Source organism: Pistacia vera, unplaced genomic scaffold (genome assembly GCF_008641045.1).
Source record: "Pistacia vera cultivar Batoury unplaced genomic scaffold, PisVer_v2 Contig146, whole genome shotgun sequence".
Lineage (NCBI taxonomy): Eukaryota > Viridiplantae > Streptophyta > Magnoliopsida > Sapindales > Anacardiaceae > Pistacia > Pistacia vera.
In genome coordinates, this window is record NW_022195532.1 from 167,812 (window position 1) to 188,740 (window position 20,929).

The 20,929-nt window shown below is 37.8% G+C and overlaps 1 pseudogene; it reads right to left on the reverse strand.

Moving 5' to 3' along the window:
* Positions 1-112: 112 nt before the first annotated feature.
* Positions 113-8,230, reverse strand: LOC116123866 (annotated as a pseudogene).
* Positions 8,231-20,929: the final 12,699 nt, after the last annotated feature.

A 20,929-nucleotide genomic window follows, 5' to 3' on the forward strand; every position in this document is an offset into this window, starting at 1 on the left:
ATACTACAAAAAGAAGAAATTTTCTACTTATTAGAGTCTTCTTAGAGAAAGAGAAGACTCACACAGGTTTAGAGAACGTTGAGTGCTCAGACAAACAGATTTTTAGGAGTTCAAAGATGTTTTTAGGTGAAAATTTATGGTTTTAATAAGTACACTCCATCTCAGGCTATAATGTTTCACATGCAATCAATAAATATAAAAACAAACAAAATTGAGACAGTGCCTGACTCATGGAATTGGGTTCTGAGGTAGACAGTATGACTCCTGTCAATAAAATAGAATCATTAACCACTCTCAGACCCAACCCAACTGCAGGCAATGTCTTTTAGTATACCTCTTAACTTCATCACCTCCCTAAGTTCAGTTGCACTATCCCATTTCCCTGCAGCTGCAAAAGTATTGGACAGTGCAACATATGCCCGTGGCCTGTCATTAGCATTTAATTTAAAGATTTCATTGGCAGCTATCTTTGCCATCTCGATGTCACCATGCAGCCTACATGAACTAAGCAGAGCTACCCAAACATCAGAATTAGGTTTCTCGGGCATTTTAAGTACAATCTCCAATGCCAGTTCCAGACTCCCTGCGCGTCCCAAGAGATCGACTATGCAAGCATAATGCTCCATCTTTGGTTTCATTGAATAATCTCTCTCCATGCTCTCAAAAGATTTCCACCTTTGGCGACTAAGCCGGCATGTCCACAGGTGAGAGAGCACCAAGGAAGGTGACGTAATTAGGTTCCACAGAACATTCTTGCATCTCCAAAAAGTTCCAGTGCTTCATTGGGGTTCCCATTCTTCCATAACATCAATCATGGAAGTCAATGTAAAAACATTCTTTTCGGCATGTGATCGAAATTCTCCGTGCATCCTCACTTCTTCCACATTTTGATACATATCAACAAGAGCACTACCATTTTTACATGCTCAAGAACTCAGTCTTCATAAGTTGACTTGAACCTGTTGACCAAATTCGAACTCAGTCAACACGGAGCAAGCCCCAATGCACTAGCAAAAGTTGAAATATTTGGCTGAAAACCAAACCTTTGCATATCAACGTAAAACTTAAGTGCTTTCTTAGCAGTATCAATCGATTTGCTATAACCTTCGATCATAGCATGTAGACAACAATATCTTTTTCCACCGTTTTACTAAAAACCTTTCAGCCTTTCACAAACCCTGATTCATATACCCCGAAATCATCGATGTGAACAAATAACATCTTTCTCCATCAATAATCAAACACAGTCCTGCGTAACAACCTTCCCATTCTTCACATACGAGTCAACAAGTGCCGTATAAAGCACATCGTCAGCTGCACATAGCAAATTTCACTATCTGGGCATGCACCATTCTCCCTAAACTACGGGCAACAGCACATTACTGCCCCAGAAGTGGACGACTTTAAGAATCAATTTGGTGAGAAATGTATTTTCGTCTTTTAGGACGAAAGGATATTTAGGTAATCTCACAGTGCAATTAAATTTGCTCAAGTTGTGCTTGTATTTAATTTTAATATTAAAATTAAAATAGGGATATATTTAAATATATTTGTGTATATTTAAATGAATTATATTATTAATTAAATTATTATATATTATATATTAATTGATTTTAATTATATAATAATTAATTAATTAAAATACCATAAAGGTGTGTTTGGTTGCAAGGGCAAACTCGAGTTGGAGCCCATGGCTATTCTAAGTGGAATAGGGTTTTAATTGTTGCACTATATGAGTGTAACTTAAAATTAAAACATAGAATTACTCATTCAATTAAAAACCCTAGCCACCTATCTCTCTGTCTCCTAAGAAGAAAATTTTTCTGTTCTTCTTTCTTGATTCTTGAAGCTCTTGATTTTAGCAAAATAATCAAGGGTTCTATGAATTATCTTCGTGTGAACTTCCGTGAGTGCGATCCTACTTTGGATCATTGGCGAAAAATACCGTGAACATAGACAGTGAACAATAACTATGAACTAAAGAAACCCTGAAAAGGTGGTGGACATGTAGATTGAAAGATGAAAGGGTTGGTATAATAGGATTTAAAAAAATTTCAAACAAAGGTTGAAAACATTGTACCTTCTCCTTTGCTTAAGGTTGATGAAGCCAAGATTCAAAAGGATGAATCCTCCCACACTTTAACACCACCTTAAGAGAATGAGAGAGTGGGGAACCATAGAGTGAGAGATTTTTTTTTTTTTTTTTTTTTTTTTGGTGAACAAAATGAATCCTTAACCTAAAATGCAACCATTTGCATTTATATATACATGGGCTATTTTGTAATTAGTTGTTTTCACTTGCATGCCATTCAAAAGGATGAATCGCCACACTTTAACACCACCTTAAGAGAATCAGAGAGTGGCCGAACCCTGAGACAGGATTGTTTTTTTTTTTTTTTTTTTTTTTTTTTTTTTTGGAGTGAACAAATGAACCTTAATAAATGCAACCATTTGCATTTATATATACTGGGCCATTTTGTAATTGTTGTTTTTCACTTGCATGCCCCAATAAAATCTTATTTTAAAAGGGCAAAGTATTCATTATTTGCTTTGAATAATCAATATTATCCAAGGGCCCATGTAAACTAAACTAGTTTACATTAACAACCCATAAGTTTACCCTTTTGCCCTTTAAGTATTAAAAGGTTATTTTAGTTCATCTCATTTATCTTAATACTTTAAGATATAATAATTAAATACAATTAATTATTGCTTGACCATTTTAACCCTTAAAATGTCACAAATAATTTTCTATGTAACTATTACCATAGAAATCCTGTCATTACCCTCGGAAGATGATAGCCCTCTTCGGATAATCATTTCTCTCTCTTATCCTTCTCTAACTTCTGAAGGCTATTGGTGTGACCATGTAGGTCCACCGTGGATTAGCCATGAGCCGATTCTGGATGAATTCGAAAACATGTCTAGAGGCTTAACAACTATGGTAAACATCTAGCAATGTGCCATAGTCCCTAAACTACGATGAAGAAATACTTCATCGAACCCATTTCAAATCATATGTACCATACAGGTAAAGTCTCACCATTGATATATCCTGATTGAGTATGGATTCATGGAATGTCAAAATCCTAAACTCGATTTTCTATTGAATCATCGATCAATATGTCTGGAACTCATCATCACGAACTTACTTTCGTATGACTAATAACAGACTCTGACCAGAGATTCTGATTTCTGACATTTATCGACGTTCATCCAGGAACTCGAATCCGGATGGAGTCAGCGGTACTCCTGATCCTATATTTCTGAGTCAATGGATCCCTTCTTGACCATCGTTCTTTTCTGCATATGAACAACACATGACCAAATAGGCTTTATCATACGAAACATGACTAGTCTCGTACTTATACACCATATGAACCATACGCATCCGTATCGAATCTGACCACAATGTCTCAGGTCAAAGGACTACATCATGCACTGATATAACCAAACGATAAATCATTGACTACATGCTTTTCCAAGTGATTTGTATTTATTCGGTCACGTTCTAAAAACAGTTCACCAACCGCTAATCCATACTAATACCCCAGTGACATGACTATCATTATCATCCGTACTTATATCAACTCATGATATCTTTCGGAAACATCCAGTATGCCTACTATGCAATATAGTTGCCCAAATTATATTGCTTCTGTAGGGAACTTTTTGATAATTCATTTACCGATTAAATGAATCATCTGAACAATTCATATACATACTTTATTTTAAATGCATGACTGAACAAGGGAAGCAATTTATATATGTGAATTAAAGAACTTTTTCTTCTATTATTTATGATATATAGATACAAGACAAAATGCTCTAAAACTGACAACATGAATGGTTTCTAGGGCATACACTAATATGCACTTACATGAATAGTACCGTGAACAGTGTTCCTGTCCAAAATCAGAGATATTCGAAGGAGCCTCCAAACGTACGTAAGTATTCTAATCCTTGAATACATTTACTTTATACAAATTTTTGTTTATAAACATGTAAACGGTATAATCTATACTCGGATCTAGGCAAAGAAAGGTAATTGATTTATCGATTGAATTTTTGTTTTTCACTGCGTATGGTAGATCAAGTACTTACATGTACACCCTTTGACCCAACGCGGTTAGTAGCTTTCCAATGATATCCATCCCCCACTTCATGAAAGGCCAAGGTGTGAGGATGGAGCTAAGTCGTTCTAGAGGTAAATGTGACACTTTGGCGAAGCGTTGGCAACTGTCACACTTCTTGGCATACTTGGCCACGTTGGCACGCATGGTGGGCTAATAGTAGTTGGCTGTCAATGTACTATTGGCGAGGCCCTATCCTGTAGCATGGTTGCCACACTTGCCTTTGTGAAGTTTTGCAAGCATGTACTTAGCTTCCTCAAGGGTGATACACTTGAGGTATGGTCCCGAGAATGATCTCCTGAGTAGGCAGCCTTCATGTATGGTGAACCGTGCTACTTTAGCTTTGAGTCATCATGCCTCATTCTTGTCTGTGGGGAGTTCATCGTTCTCCAAGTAATGTAGGATGGGGGTCATCCACTACTCATTCGAGCTGACCAAAGCAACTTCAGCTGAGTCATAGGCAATTACTGATGTCTGTAAGTGTACCAATGAGATCATTGTTGGTTATTTGGTCTTCAGATTTGAACCGAGGTTCACGAGGGCGTCTGCATGGGAGTTTTTAATCCTTGGGACCTGGGTGATTGTGAATTCTTCAAAAGATGATTAGAGCTCTTTGGCTAAGTTTAAGTATGAGATCATCTTGGTGTCCTGTGCTTGATAAGCGCCTTGGAGTTAGTTCAGCTGTGAGTCAGATTTCACATCTATCTTTTTTATCCCCATTCCTTTGGCAAGTGAGAGCCCGACGATCAGTGTTTCGTATTTGACCTCATTGTTGATTACTTTAAAGGCGCACCGGACAACTTGTTGCAAAGTGTCTCCCTCTGGGGAGATACGTACCAGACCCAATCCACTACCATTGACATTGCTTGAGCATCCACTACTAGGATCCACTTGGAAGGTTTATGATCAGTCAAACATAGGAGCTCTCTCTGGCTAAACCAAAGTGCAAGGTGTGAAATTAGTAATGAAGTCAGCTAGCACTTAAGATTTGATCATGGTGTAGGGTTGGAAGGAGATATTGAACTCGCTCAATTCCACCGCCCACTGGATGAGCCGATCCGATAGATTTGACTTGTGGAATATCTTTTTCAATGGGTAGGAGGTTAAAACTATGATTGGGGGCACTAAAAGTATGGTCGCAGCTTTCGTGCGGCTATGATTAAGGTAAGAGCCAGTTTCTCAAGTTGGTTGTACCAGGTCTAGGCATCAAGTAAGGACTTGCTGGTGTAGTAGACTTGTAGTTGCTTTCTTTCTTCCCCTCAGATCAGCACAACCGATGTGGCAAATTCTGACACTGCCAAACAAGTGAAGAGTTGTTCTCCCATCTTCGGCTTGGGGAGTAGTGGAGGCGATGTTAAGTATTGCTTTAGTTGAACCAATGTCTCTTCGCATGCTTCAGTCCATTCAAACTTCTTTTATTTCTTAAGGGCAGCAAAGAAGAGATGACATTTTTTTGTCAACCTAGAGATGAACTAGCTCAGGGCAGCTATCCTCCTTGTTAGATATTTCACGTCTTTTATGTTGGTTGGAGATGGGATGCCTAGGACCACCCTGATCTGATCTGATTTGATCTGATCTAGATTGGCCTTGATGTTGCACTGCGTCACCATATACCCTAGAAACTTGCCTAAAGATACACCGAAGGAACACTTGGCCGGATTCAATTTCATATTATATTTCTGCAGCACCTTGAAGGCTTGTCAAAGGTGGTCAAGGTGCCATTCGGCAATTAGTGACTTTACTAGCATATCATCAATGTAAACCTCCATTGAATCTCCTAGCAGGTTGGAGAACATTTTGTTCATGAGTCGTTGGTAGGTGGCTCCAGCATTCTTCAGGCCAAACAACATAGTAGATGCCTCATTTGGTAATGAAGGTGGTCTTTTCTTGGCCGTCCAAGTGCATCAATATCTAGTTGTAGCCAGAGAAGGCATCCATAAAGCTAAGTAGTTCATGTCCAGCAGTGGCATCTACTAGAAGTATATGCGGGGGAGTGGGAAAGAGTCCTTAGGACAAGCTTTTTCAAGTCAGTAAAATCAATACAAACTCTCAACATCTTGTTCTTCTTCTTCACTACCACCACGTTCGCCAACCAGTTTGGGTTATGGACCTCCTGAATCAAGTCATTGCTAAGTAGTTTTTCCACCTCATTAATCACCTTGTTTCTCTTCGGGGCAAACCTTCTTCTCTTTTGTCTAATGGGAAGGTAGTCCGGGTCGACATTTAGTTGGTGCATGATAGTTTCGGGGTTAATCCTGGTCATGTCAGAGTGAGACCAAGTGAAGCAATCTTGGTTCTCCTTCAGAAAGTCGATGAGCTTTCTTCGAATATCAGGTGAGAGGTGAGCTCCTACTTGTGTCTTTCGATCCAGAAATTTTGGGTGAATTTGGATCTCATCTAATTCCTCCATGGCTGGTTGGTCCGGCTCTGCTCTTCTAGCTAGAGGTGTTTGTAATTGCTACATGGCACCACAGTTTGTCTTGAAGGCATTTTGATAACAATCTCTAAAAGCCTTCTGATATCCCTTAATCTCTTTGATGCCCTACTTAGTAGGGAACCTGATAGTCTGGTAGAAATTTAAGGGAACAGCTCGCATGCCGTGAATCCACGGCCAACTGAAGATCACATTGTAAGGGGAAGGGCATCTAATATCATGAAGGTGGTTTGATGGTTGACCCCTTCGGCATAGACTGGTAGGGCAATCTCCCCGATGGTGCACTTTTTCTCCGAACTAAATCCTATAAGGAGAGTTGGGCAGCGCTTGATGCTATACTCATCCAATCCCATCACCTTGAATGCTTAAAGAACATGATATTTGCTAAGGAGTCAGGGTCTATTATGATTCTTTTGATAATGATGTTGGCAATTTGCAGGGTGATTACAAGTTCATTATGGTGGGGATTCAAAAGTGTGGTTGCCTCGTTATCCATAAATTCTATGGTCAAGTTGGTGGCTCTCTGTTGTGCCGGCCTTGAGTGCTAGAACTGAGAGTTAGCTGCGACTCGGGCATGGCGCTTTACTGAGGAGTAGCTTACCCCACTAACTTTTGATCCGTCCTAAGATAACTCCGCACATACCATCTGCTGGAGGGGCTTTTGGTGGGGGACTGATTTGGCGGTCTCTGTTCATCATCATGCTCTTCCCTTTGTCTGTCAAGAATTTATGGAGATACCCACTTTTTGGTAGCTTGGATACTTCGAGGTGAAGGCCAATACAATCAACGGTATTGTGGTCATGGTCGCCATGAAATTCACACCATTTGGTGGTGTCCCGCTTTGCTTCAGGGTGTTTCAATTTGGTTGGCCACCTGACAATGTTTCCCATCTCTTTCATCATGGCTACCACCTCCGCTGGCTCGATGTTGAGGTTGTAATCAGGCAGCTTATAATTGGGTGGCGTGTTGGGCTCGTCGTGCTGAGCCAGGGGCAATCTAATTGGTGTATATTGTCTCTTACAAAAACTCTCCTTACTGGATAGGGCTCTACTGGTCTGGTATCATGGCGTCTATCGGGGCGTCGAGAGCGACGATCATCATAGGCGCTTTGCTTGGCTCTGTAAGCTTCATCTTCCTCCCACCTTATCTTAATCCACGCATGGGCCAATACATCCTCCATGGTATTGTAATTAAACTTGGTGAGTTCCTTGTATAGCTCTCTATCTGGCAGTAGACCTTTACTGAAGGCATCAATCGTGGTCTCTTGGTTATAATGCTGGATTGAGACCTTTTCACAATTAAAGCATCCCACATAGTCTTAGAGGAGCTCATTACGGTGCTACCGGATCCAATAAAGGTTGCCAAATAATTTCTCTAGTTTTTTGCGTCTAGCAAATTCCTCCCTAAATGTGTTCGAGAGTTGAGCAAATGAAGCAATTGAGTGATTGGGGAGGTTGGTGCACCATTGGGTTGTAGGTCCTATTATGCTGGAGCCAAAGCTTTTGCATATGCGTGCCTCTCGGAGATCTCTTTGTATGGCGATAGCAAACATTCTTTGCTCGTAAGAGGCTATATGGTCATCTGGGTCGATGGTACCATCATACAGCTTCATGTTGGGGAAGGTGAATTTCCAGGCCATATTTGAAAGAGCAATGGCATCCATGAATGGCAACTCGGCATAGCTTTGGGGTTGACTCTTTTTTAGGGGTGTTGGCGTTTTCGGAATGTACTAGATCATGGCTTCCATTTTGGCTAGCCATTTGGTTAATGCTTGTTCAAGGGTGGCTGGTGTAAGGGCGTTGAGATTATAAAGGAACTAAGGGAATACCCTTGGGTTGATTTGAATGGCCGTGTCAAGCAGTATGGTCTAGGGAGTTGTGTCGGCTAGTGATTGCATAGGGTGTGTTTGTTAGAGTGTAAAGGGAGTGTTTAATTACTGGGATGGCATGGTTTGGGCGTGTGTTTTGGCGGCTGGACTGGTGGAGAGGTGGACATTTTCTTCTTGGGTCAGCATGACCATGGCTGTGGTATTGTTTGGGTCTCTATTGGTATAGGTACCAATGAAGGCACCGCTCTCTGGGGTTAGGAACAATTGTCTGGGTTGAATGGGGGTCGGGAGGTGGATGTATGATGTTGGTTGTGTGACCAATCCAATAGTAGAATTGACTTACCTTATCCTAGAGAGCTTGATTTTTGGCGCGGATGGTGGCGTTCTGGGCTTCTAGGGCTTGGTACTTATTTTTGCTTTCCTGCACCAATGTGGTGAGCGCTTCGATCTGGGCCGCTACGTCCAGCACTGTATTTTTTGTGTGGTTGGCCATGAGAGCTGAATGGAAGGGAAAGAATCGAACGAGAAGTTTCTTTGGATAGTTTGATTGATAAGGCCCCATGGTGGGTGCCAAATTGTAAACACTAAAATTTACAATTGAATTGAAGATAGAATTTTATGGGGTGAGCCACTGACAACCTTGATAGACTTACAGAGGATATCCCTGCGGCTAGGGGGGAGCTTTAATGATGCAAGGAAGTTAAAGAATGTGGTGGGTTTGATAATACGAAAGCTAGAACTTAGGGGTGAGCCCCTGTTTATATAGTGAACCCAAGAGGTTCAAATCCTAGTAAGACTTTGAGTCCTACTTGGAGGGGAGTGCTTTTTTTGGAAAGAGATTGGATTTTCTATCTTTATCAGTTTAGACTTTCCTCTTTGAGTGAGATATGGGATCTTATCAAAAGAGGAATTTAGTTAGGATTCTGATCTTTGTTATGGACCGTTGTGGGCGAATAGGCCAGACCCAGTTTAGCTTAACTCAGGTGATGGCCCAACTCATAGAGTAGGCACTTCCCAAGGTATTCTAAGCGTGGGCTCAATTGGGATTGCGCCAAGACTCTGGATCATCACATATTAAGGATGTTATTGGACCTCATCAGGTCCAATATGATTTTTGGCCCATACACATATAAATCAAATTCCAAATACAACATTTTCTAATTTTCATTTTATGATTTAAGTAATAAATTTAAAAAAAAAAATAAAGCATAAACTGCAAGTTAAATAACAATTTCTCTCATCTTTAAAATTTATTTAAACAATTTAAAAGAGCTTTTAAATTATAATATAATACAAGAAGAAGAAATTTTCCACTTATTAGAGTCCTCTTAAAGAAAGAGAAGACTCACACGGGTTTAGAGAACGTTGAGCGCTCAGTGTTGACCAAAAAGGGATGTAAGTGCAAAAGCAACAAGTAGCAGGAGCAGAATGACTTCTGACAAAAGTGACATCGTTTTGCTTTATAAGGAAATTCAGAAATTAGTTAATAGTTAATTAGTGTTAGCTCTTTGAATTAAGAACTATATAAAGGGGGAGAAGATTCCCTTATCTTGTACTCACTTCGATAATCAATCAAAAAGTAGTTTATATCAAATTCTTTCGTTTTTGCTTCTCTCTGATTCTTCAGAACATTTTCACATGGTATTAGAGCTTTGACTCACGTCAATGGCTACAGATCATAATTCCTCTCATTCACATAATTGCATAGGAAAAATGGTGCTTGAGTCGCAAAATCGAACCACCACGACTCTTGCTTCAAGCTTGCAAGTGATAAATCCTAAGCTAACAAAGAACAATTATACATTCTGGAGCTCTCAAAACCTATCTGTTGTTGGTTCACATGAACTGGAAGATCACCTTTTAGGTAGAGTTCCTTGTCCTCCTAAGATTTTAGTTAGTTATTCTGAAATCGAAAATGAATTAGGTCGAATGAAGGCTAGTAGTAGCACTGTTGGTGAAAGCCTTAATCCAGCCTTTGTAATGTGGAAAAGAACGATAAGTTTCTAGTAAGCTGGTTGCTAGCTTCAATCTCTAAAAGCATGTTTTACTATGTCTCTAAGTGTAGATTTTCCACTGATATTGGTTAGCTTTAGAGAATGAGTTTGTTGCAGATTCTATGGCTAGAGTTTTGCATCTTAAAAATATGTTGCAAACTACACATAAAGGTAATTTGAGCATTGGAGACTATGTGAAAAAGATGAAAGAAACTATAGAAAGTTTAACTGCTAGTGGGTCAATTGTGTTTGATGAGGATTTGTTATAATATGTGTTGGACGAATTGCGCCCTGAATATGATGCTGCTATTGTTACTCTCACTTCAAGATTAGAGTTAAAGGCAGATACTGTTACACTATAACAAGCTCAATTTTTGTTGCAAAAATATGAGATAAGATTAGAAAAGTTCAATTATGTTGATCTTTACAATACTTCAGCAAATGTAGCATCTATTTCTAGTCTTGGTTGCTACAATGTTGCTGGTACAAGTGATCAATCTACTAACAACACAATGAAGGCTTCTAATAATTTTTCAAGTAATTTACCTTCATTAGTTTCACTTGGTAACCCACACTGCTCACAAGCCTATGTTGCTTCCCCATCATATTTAGCTCCATCTACTCAACCTTTTCAACGTTCTAATGTATCTAATTAGTCTACTCAATCCTTCACACCTTACAGCACTGCTAACAACTTTGGTTCACAACCTCTTGGTCATCATGTTTATGAAAAAGGTAAAGGTCAAGGAAGAATCATTTGTCAAGTGTGTAACAAAGCTGGCCATTCAGCCATCTAGTGCTATCATAGATACAATTCAGTTTATAATGGTGATTTACAGTCTCCTATGGCTTCTTCACAGAACTATCAGAGTTCTTTTAGTTCTGATCCTCTACCTCAACAACACTACAATTCTCAATATGCTAATCCTCCTTCATTTAGCAATACTGGTTCATAGCATAACAGTAACACCACATTTCAACCTCAACTTCATCAGCACACTTATAATCATCCTAGTTTCTCAAACACCAATTTCAACTCAACTTCAACCTTTGGAGTTCCTAGTTAGCAGATGCCAGGAAATAGCTAAGCACATTTGGTCTAAACTAGTTCAGGTTCTGCTACCTATTCTGGGGTCAACATAGTGAATGCATAGTCCGGTGCCTCTCACAATAGTTCAACATCATTCCACACTCAACAAGTACATCCCTATGCTACAACATTTACACTTACTGAGCCTGCTTGGTGTATGGACTCTAGAGCAACAGACCATGTGACCTCAAACCTGAATCACTTGAATGTTTGCAAGAATTATGATGGTGAGCAACAGCTCCAAGTTGGCAATGGTGAGTACCTTTCTATTTCTCATACTAGACATTCAATTTTTCCTAGCCATTTCCATTCTAAATGCTTGCATCTTAATAATATACTATGTGTTCCCAAAATTACTAAAAATCTTCATAGTATCTCTAGGTTTACAAAAGACGATAATGTTATTATTGAGTTTGATGCTAATTGATGTATTGTAAAGGACAAGTCAACAAAATCATGATACCGCAAGGGGACCTTAAAGGAGGTCTCTATCAGCTAGACATTTCATCTAGTCCCTGCATTTCTCCTTTCCTACCTGTATTGCCTACTTCCTGTCTATCATAGAATTATGCAAGTGCTGCATAATCTCTGTGTTCTTCTGCTAAGTCCTTGTCTAGTTTACAGCATCCTGTTGAGTCAATTTGTAAAAAGTCTCCACTGACTCCAAGGGCTAATGATTTACCTAATGAGTTTTCTTTTCCTTGTTATAGTGTTTCTAAAAAAGATCATTTTGTTACTAGTTTACATTGTATTGTTCCTTCTATCAATAAAACAATTGTTTTTTATTCTTCTAATGTCAATTTTGGTTCTACTCATAGTCTAACTTCTGATGTTTGCAAATCTGATGTTTCAAATGCTAATTGCTTAATTGTGGACAAGCATTCTCACCAATACGTGGTCTGGCACAAGAGATTAGGATGCCCTAACTCTACTGTTTTGCATAAAATTTTGTCCACCCTCACTGAAAATGCATCCTCTTCACAAACTTAGAAAATGCCACCCTTACTTTCCTCATTTTGTGATGCGTGTCAACTAGGTAAACTACATCAAAACATTTTTCCCTTTTCCCAATCTCATGCTCTTGAACCTCTTACTTTAATCCGTAGTGATGTGTGGGGTCCTACCCCTGTTTCTTCAGTAGAAGGCTTTAAGTATTATGTTCAATTATTAGACGATTTTAGTATATTCACATGGTTGTTTCTTCTTAGGGCAAAAGCTGAGGTTAAATCCATCTTCATTTGATTCCATCACCTTGTTGAAAGACAATTTGGCACCAAACTAAAATGTCTTCGAATCTGACCAAGGAGGAGAGTATAAAGCTCTTATCCCTTACCTTCAAGACACTGGTATACAATATAGACACTCTTGTGCTTATGTCCACTGACCAAATGGTGGAAGTGAGAGGAAACATAGACACATTGTAGAAATAGGACTCACTTTGCTTGCCCATGCATCCATGCATCCATGCCCCTAAAGTATTGGTAGTTAGCTTTTGAAACAATAACTTGTCTCATTAATAGAATGCCTATTATAGTTCTTCAGAATGACACACCTTATTACTGACTTTTCAAAACCACTTCTTCCTGTGATAGTCTTAAACTTTTTAGATGTTCTTGTTTTCCCTACCTTAGAAATTTCAATAGTCATAAGTCAGATTTCCATTCTTCAAAGTGTGTCTTTATAAGTTACGGTTTAGTACACAAAGGGTACAAGTGTTTGAGACCTGATGGTAAGATTTTCAACACTCCCAGTATTCAATTCAATGAAGTAGAATTCCCTTTTTCATCTTGCAGTTTTGATTATTCTTTTGATTCTCTTGTCTTTAATCTTGATCTTCAATCCAGTAGTCCTAATAATAGCTCTTCTAGTTTTCCCTATGTCATTGTTCATAATAATTGTTCTCCAGCTGCTCCTATCACTCAAACAGTAACTAACTCTTAGTCTCAGACTTCTTTGAACAATACAGCAGTTGGTAATCACTCTACAGCAGTAGATAATCACTCTTCATCACCTTTTTCATCTCATCCCTCACCTACATCTACATCTCATACTCCTGTCTCCAATTCAAATACTCCTATTGTGGTACCAAATACACTTTCTCCAAATCCATCCTTTACACATTCATTAGACTTACACACTAGCTCAATTGAACCAAACTGTTCCCAACCTACTCCACCCTCACCCATCAGTTCTTGTTCAAGATCAAACTTACCAATCATCACTTCAAATTGTTCCTTGCCTGTCTGTTCACTTGAAGTTGATCTTGCTCCATCAAAATTCTCAGATGTTCTGACCAATTATGTTACCAATACACACCCTTTGGTTACAAGGGCTAAATCTACTGTTGGTGCCTCTGTCAAAGACAATGACAACTTAGTTCATACTGCCTATCTTATGCAAGATGTAACCCCCACACCAAATTGTGATACATGTATGTTTGTAAATATTTATGCATTGGTATGACTTTTGCATGTTTTCTCCTTTTTATGTCTGGATGAATGAAAAAAAATTTGTTGGTTAGTTGTGGGAGTGCCTTTTTATAGTAAGTTTGCTATTGGAGTGTGTTGAATTAGTGATTTGTATTAGAATTCATATTGGTTATGGGTTGATTAATTGTATATCATGTATGTGCATAATATATGTTGAATGGAGTTGTGGTGGAATGTTATTTGTGTTGTGATATCTTGATTTGAGTTAGTGAAGAGAAATCCAGTCAATTGGATGGGACTAGTTTGTTTGATTGATAAATGGAAGTGTTTTGGTTAACTTGAGGTGTGAAATGGTTATTGTGTGGGATGTTCACTCTTGACTTGTTTTTGCAATTGTGAAAGTGTAGAAAAAATTTAATCACGTGGGTTATGAAGTTAATGTTTGGTGTTTTGTGTGATTTTTGCTAGTTAGTTTTGGAAAGGGATGACTTTTCTATGTTGGTAGTATGAGTTGAGTTGAGTTGTTGCTTGGAATGGGTGAAAGGGGTGAAATGCAAGTTTTTAGAAGTATTTAGGGGTCCAAGTGAAAAGAGTTAATACCTTGCAACTATATTAAAATTTTACAAATTGTGGCATTATAATAGAAGACATTTTGCACCAAGGCAAGAACTTTCTAGAATTTGGACTAAATTATAGGTTTTGAAAGTTCTTTGTTCTTTTGGGGGTGTAAGTGCAAAGATTCAGTCTCTTGGAACCTTATAAATATAGAGAAAATTTAGGGGTCTTTTGTGATAAAAATATTGATGTGTCAGGGCTTTTTAAAAAAGCTGCCAAAATTTGGGGTGTAAAATGATATTTGCTAGGCGCCCAACTTAAATCCAGTTTTAGTTGACTGGAAGGAGGCAGAAGGGAGGAAAAAGAAGAAGAAGAAGAAGAAAAGAAAGAGAAAAGGGAAAACAGAAAAAAGAAGAAAAAAGTGGTTTTGACCCGAAATTCGTTGGAGAATTAATTTTTGGGTGTGCATTATCTGTGAGTAAGCCTTTAATTGGGTAAATTTTTATCATTTTTCCTCATCTTCCTAAGGTAAGGGATTTAAGCTAATTTCTTCAAGAATTGGTTCAAATAGGAGAAGGAGGACCAAGCTTCTTGAGGAGTTTCATTATTTTGGGACAAGCTTCACGGGGGTGAGTGGAAAATCCAAACCCTAACTTTCATTTTGAAATAAATGTTTGTTATAAACTTCAAATGAGATGTTTTGGTTTACTATTTGCCATCATTTAGTGATTTTTTTATATATAAATGTGATTCATTGCTAATGTTATTGGCTTACATGAGAAATTGAGGTTTTTGGGAAAATTGTTGTTGTTGAAACGAAAATGGGCTAAATTGTCATATTGAAATATGTTTGGAAACTTACTTTTTCACCCCTGTGTAGCATGAGATATTGAAAGGTATTTTATGTGTTTTCTATGATGAAAGAAAGGTAAGAGGTTGTAGTAAATGATGTTTGAGAACAGGAATGAGTTAGTAATGGTTTTTAAACCACCATATATAGTACACATCCCTCTCATGATATTGATTTGATTCTACGCATGTGTATGATTGGTCATTTTCCAGCCGAAGTATGTCGAAGGCCCGAGCAAGGCAGATATCGCTAGATAGGATATGATTGTGTCGGCTTCAGCAATGCATGGTCTCATTTAAGGCTTGAGCGATGTCTGATTCCGCCTAGTAAGATTTGGTTGTGTCGGACCTGAGTGTGCAAATTTCGCCGATAAGGCTTGAACAATGTCCGATTCCGCCTAACATGATTTGGTTGTGTCAGCCCTAAACGTGCGAATTCCACTAGGTTTAAAGGCTTGAGCGGTATTTGATTCGGCCTAGCAGGATAGATCATTCAATCTATGCGATGTTATATCTTGTCGAGTTGGATGGGTTTACTTCTAGGTAGTAGTTGTGGTGAGGATTTTCACATGAAATTGGGAGATGTTTTATGTTTATATGAATTGTTTATGGAAGTGAAAATCTATATATATAAATGTTTACTCCATTTCCCCCACTCATTTACTATTTCTAGCTCACCCTTATTTTCTTTGTGTTCCCCATGCACAAACCCCACCCCTCCCCCCCCCCCCCCCCCCCCAACCACACACACACACACACACACACACACACACACACGGTCAAGAAGAAGATCGTGCAAAAGAGTAATATCCACTCGAGGTTGGGCCAAGATCGTGCAAAAGAGTAATATCCACTCGAGGTTGGGCCACATGACTCTATTTTGCCAAGTGTGTATTTAATGGATTTTACTTTTACACCGCAAAGACGTTTTGCTCCATCAGGTTTCATTTCATGTTTTATTTTGGACTGTAAAAAGGATATAAAACCTGATACCAAATATTCTTCTTATTTTTGTTAAAGATTTATTGATGTATGTATATAATGATGCAAAGAGGAAAATGTTTTATGATGTTATTTCAGAAATATTTTTAATGGTTTTCTAGATTTAACATGGCGCATCTCAGTCACCCGAGTCTCATGGGTACGCCCAGAGCGCGTGGGATAAGGAAGGTCGAGATGGGTCATGTCACAAGGCCAATCTATTATAGAACCAGAACATGTTATAATAGTTGAGGCTCTCACTAGCACAACATGGAGAGAAGCAATGGAGACAGAGTTTGATGCTCTTGTCAAAAACAACACATGGACACTTGTGCCTTCATCTTTTGATATGAACATTGTAGGGAATAAGTGGGTCTTCAAGACCAAATTTAATATAGATGGCACCCTGCAAAAATACAAAGCTAGGTTAAAAGCTAAGGGATTCCGACAAACACCTGGATTGGATTACTTTAAGACATTCAGTCTAGTCATCAAACCCTTTACAATCAGAATTATTCTTACCTCAGTAACCACCAATGTTTGGGAAGTTTAACAAATTGATGTGAATGACAATGTGTCGTCAACACTACAAAATTAATAAACCTTACTTCTTTTTATTAACCAATAGATAACGTGAGTAAGGATTGATCCCACAAGGAAGTAGTTGAATATAATTCCAATTGTTTAAAATTAAATCCTAGATAACCAAATAGATATAAATAACCAAAATATAAACAGGGGGTTTGTAAAATCAAGGAAACTAATTAATTACCAAAACAAAATTATAAAAGAAAATCAATATAAAAACAACTTTAGTTCTCGGTTCAATCTCATCCTCACAATCAATGTATATTCTCAATTGCAACACAATCCTACAAGCTATGGAAGTATCAACCCTAGGCAGTAACAAGCTCTACTACCTGAAATTCCCCTTAATTATGATTAATGAAACATGCTCTTCAATAGTCTCTAACCATTAGACAACCTAGAACAAGCTTTCTAGATTTAATGTAATGGTTGCTTTATGTTCCAATGAAATAGGTTAATCTAAGCAACAATCTCACAAGCTCATATTATTAAACTTAGGTTTTGTTATTCAAATAATGAAATAGAAAGTTTGTCCACAATCTTCTATTACCAATTGCTACTGCTTGATTAGGAATTCGATTACATAATATAATCCCTAATTCTAGCAATCGATATCAATTCAATCAATCTACCAAGCCTGAAGTAAATTAAACAAATCAAATATCATATTCCATTAAAACGGAATAACATATATCAAATCCATAGAAAGGTAAGAAATTACATTACTTTATCAATTATACCACCGATATGTGTTAGGAATTGAAATCCCCTTGAACTGAATTCAAAGAATTTAGTCAAACATCGTAAATTGAGAACAACAAGTGTTTTGAATGAATCCCCTAGTGTTCAAACATCGTAAATTGAGAACAACAAGTGTTTTGAATGAATCCCCTAGTGTGTGTGTGTGTGTGTGTGTGTGTGTGTGTGTGTGTGTGTGTGTGTGTGTGCGTGTGTTTTCTTTTCCTTAGAAACCTGATGTTCTATTTATAACCCCTTCAAATAACCCTAAAAAAATGTGTGTATAGCCCCCCAAATGGTTTACAACTCAAATTCCTAAATTGTAGGAATTGAGTCCAACTCTTTCCAAAACAGGCTAACTAATTTTTTGCTGGAATTTGTGAGCTAATTTCAAGTTAGAAAATAACTGAATTCGGGAATGGGCTCTCCATAAAAGTTGTAGGCTGGTTATAAGCTTTCCAAAGCATCTTCAATCATCTCAATTGGACTTTTATAACTCATGTTATAAAACAATTATTGACCTGTGCCCAAGCTGTGACAAGATTGGAACTTCTGACTTTGATGAAAACTTTGAGTACCCAAATCTACTAGGATTAAATAGAATAAGCCCAATTTAAAAATCTCAAGACATCTATTTCATATCTCAAGAAGACCTATTTCTCATTTTGAAAATCTAAGATAGTCAAAGTCTCCACTGAACCTTCAGAGGTCGAATTTGCCAATGTCTAAAAATAGCACATTATGCTCCACTTTCATTCACATGCCTCCATTCCTTTCCTAATTCACAAAATATATTAATCAACTCAATTAATCACAAAACATATCACAAAGATTGATATAAAGGGATTGAAAATATCAATTATTTAACACTTATCAGTGAACAATATGCCTTTCTGAATGGCATCTTAAATGAGATAGTGTTTATGAAGCAACCAATAGGGTTCGAATATGCTCCTCTGCCCTCTTTTGTGTGCAAGTTAAACAAAGCATTGTATGGAATTAAACAGGCTCCTAGTGCCTGGTTTGATAAATTGCAAAATGCTCTTCAAGCCAAAGGTTTGAAGAACTCAGTTTATGATTCAAGTCTGTTTATTCTCAAACTGCAAACTGGCTTAATCTATGTACTGATGTATGTGGATGATATCCTTATAACAGGTTCAGATTCAGCCTACATTACTCAACTGGAGAAGGACTTAAATGACCAATTTGCACTAACGACCTTAGGCTCCCTCAAGAACTTCTTAGGATTGGAAGCAACTAGATCACCTATTGGTATCCATCTCAAACAATCCAAATATGCATTTGACCTGCTTATTAAAACCAAAATGATTGAAGCTAATCCTTGCTCCACACCAATGGCTATTGGCACCAAACTAAGCAGCAATGACAGTGAACTATTTGAGAACCAAAGCTTGTATAGAAGTACCATAGGAGCTTTACAATATCTAACACTTACTAGATCAGATATCAGCTTCACCATCAATAGGTTTAGTCAGTTTCTACAAGCCCCAACTGATTACAGTGGCAAGTTTGCAAAAGGATACTTAGGCACATCAAAGTAACTCTGAATTATGGGTTGCAATTCAAACCAGCAAGCTCCTTACATGTGGAATGTTATGCTGATGCAAGTTGGGGCAGCAATATTGAGGATAGAAGGTCAACTAGTGGATATTCTGACTACTTGGGAATCCTTTTTTTTTTTTTTTTTTTTTTAAGAGCACTTAGGAGTAGAAGTTAATGTGATTTGATGAGGCAGTTGTTGTGGTGCTGAGTAGTTGCTGAATAAGTAGTTACTTTGGTACTGAATGTAATAATGTGCATTGTATCACCTAGTTGAGGCTGAGTAATGATTGTGGTTGCTGCTAACTACTATGATTTGGTATTGGCTGTAGTGATAAGCATTGTGTCAGATAAGTAATGTTGGAGTAGTTGTTATGGTTTGCTACTTTGATTGTTTTATTATTTTATTTGTTTTGTGGTCGTGAAGATTGTGGAGCAAGCTTGCTACCAAATGTGTAGCTGAAAATGTGAAATTGCCCTGTAAGTTGTCATTGACCTGATGGTAATAAGCTAGGCTGTTCAAGCATGGATGATGTTGTTCAAATGCTTAGTAGAATTGTTGAACGTAGTTGAAAAGTGAACTTATGTTGGCTGTATTTGTTGACATTAAGAGTTGCTTATGCAAGCTACTGTTCAGAGTATTTGTGTCTCATATGCAAATTTTTTTTTTTTTTTTCGTTCTTTGTCAAAACTGATCAGCAGATGCTCCTAGGGAGATGAAACAGGACAGAAGATGCAGTTTTGTTTAAGTGGGAATGTTGACTAAAAAGGATGCAAGTGCAAAGCACCAAACCTCATGCAGTCTGGTTTGATGGGGAATGTTGACCAAAAAGGGATGCAAATGCAAAAGCACCAAGTAGTAGGAGTAGAATGACTTTTAACAAAAGTGACATCGTTTTGCTTTATAAGGAAATTAGTCAATAGTTGGTTAGTGTTAGCTCTTTGGATTAAGAACTGTATAAAGAGGGAAACGATTCCCTTATCTTGTACTCACTTCGATAGTCAATCAAAAAGTAGTTTCTATCAAATTTCTTGGTTTTTTGCTTCTCTCTAATTCTTCAAAACATTTTCACACTCAGTCAAACAAATTTTTAGGTGTTCAAAGAAGAAGTTTTTAGGTAAAAATTTATGGTTTTAAAATAGCAAAATAAGTACTCCATCTAGGCTATAATGTTTCACACGCAATCAATAAATATAAAAACTGAAACTATCTAGAGTAATACGAAATCAAAAATAGTGAACACACACAAGTAAAGATAAAGAATAATACGCACAATTTACCCTGGTTCACCCAATTAACAGGCTAGTCCAACAAAGTCAATATTATTGAAGTACTGTCTCATCTCTCTCATCACAATGAATGTAATTTGCCTTATGATTTGCTATCACACACATACAAGAGAAAACTAAGATTATATCTAGGTTTAAAGAGTAAAACCTAATATTACAAGGATCCATTTTCCTGAGCCCAAACCCAATTAGGAATTAATCACTTAGAGAAATCCTTCAGCGGGATCCTCGAATGTGTTTGCGTGGCCGTTATTGTTGAAGTAGTCGACAACTCCAACAAAAACAAACAAAATTGAGACAGTGTCTGATTCATGGAATTGGGTTCCGAGGTAGAAAACATGACTCTTGTCAATAATACAAAATCATTAACCACTCTCAGCTGAACCTCAATAAATATCCAACGAGCTTGGATTGGAGAAGCGAAGGAGATGTAGCTCTGGTTAAGAACCAAGGCACATGT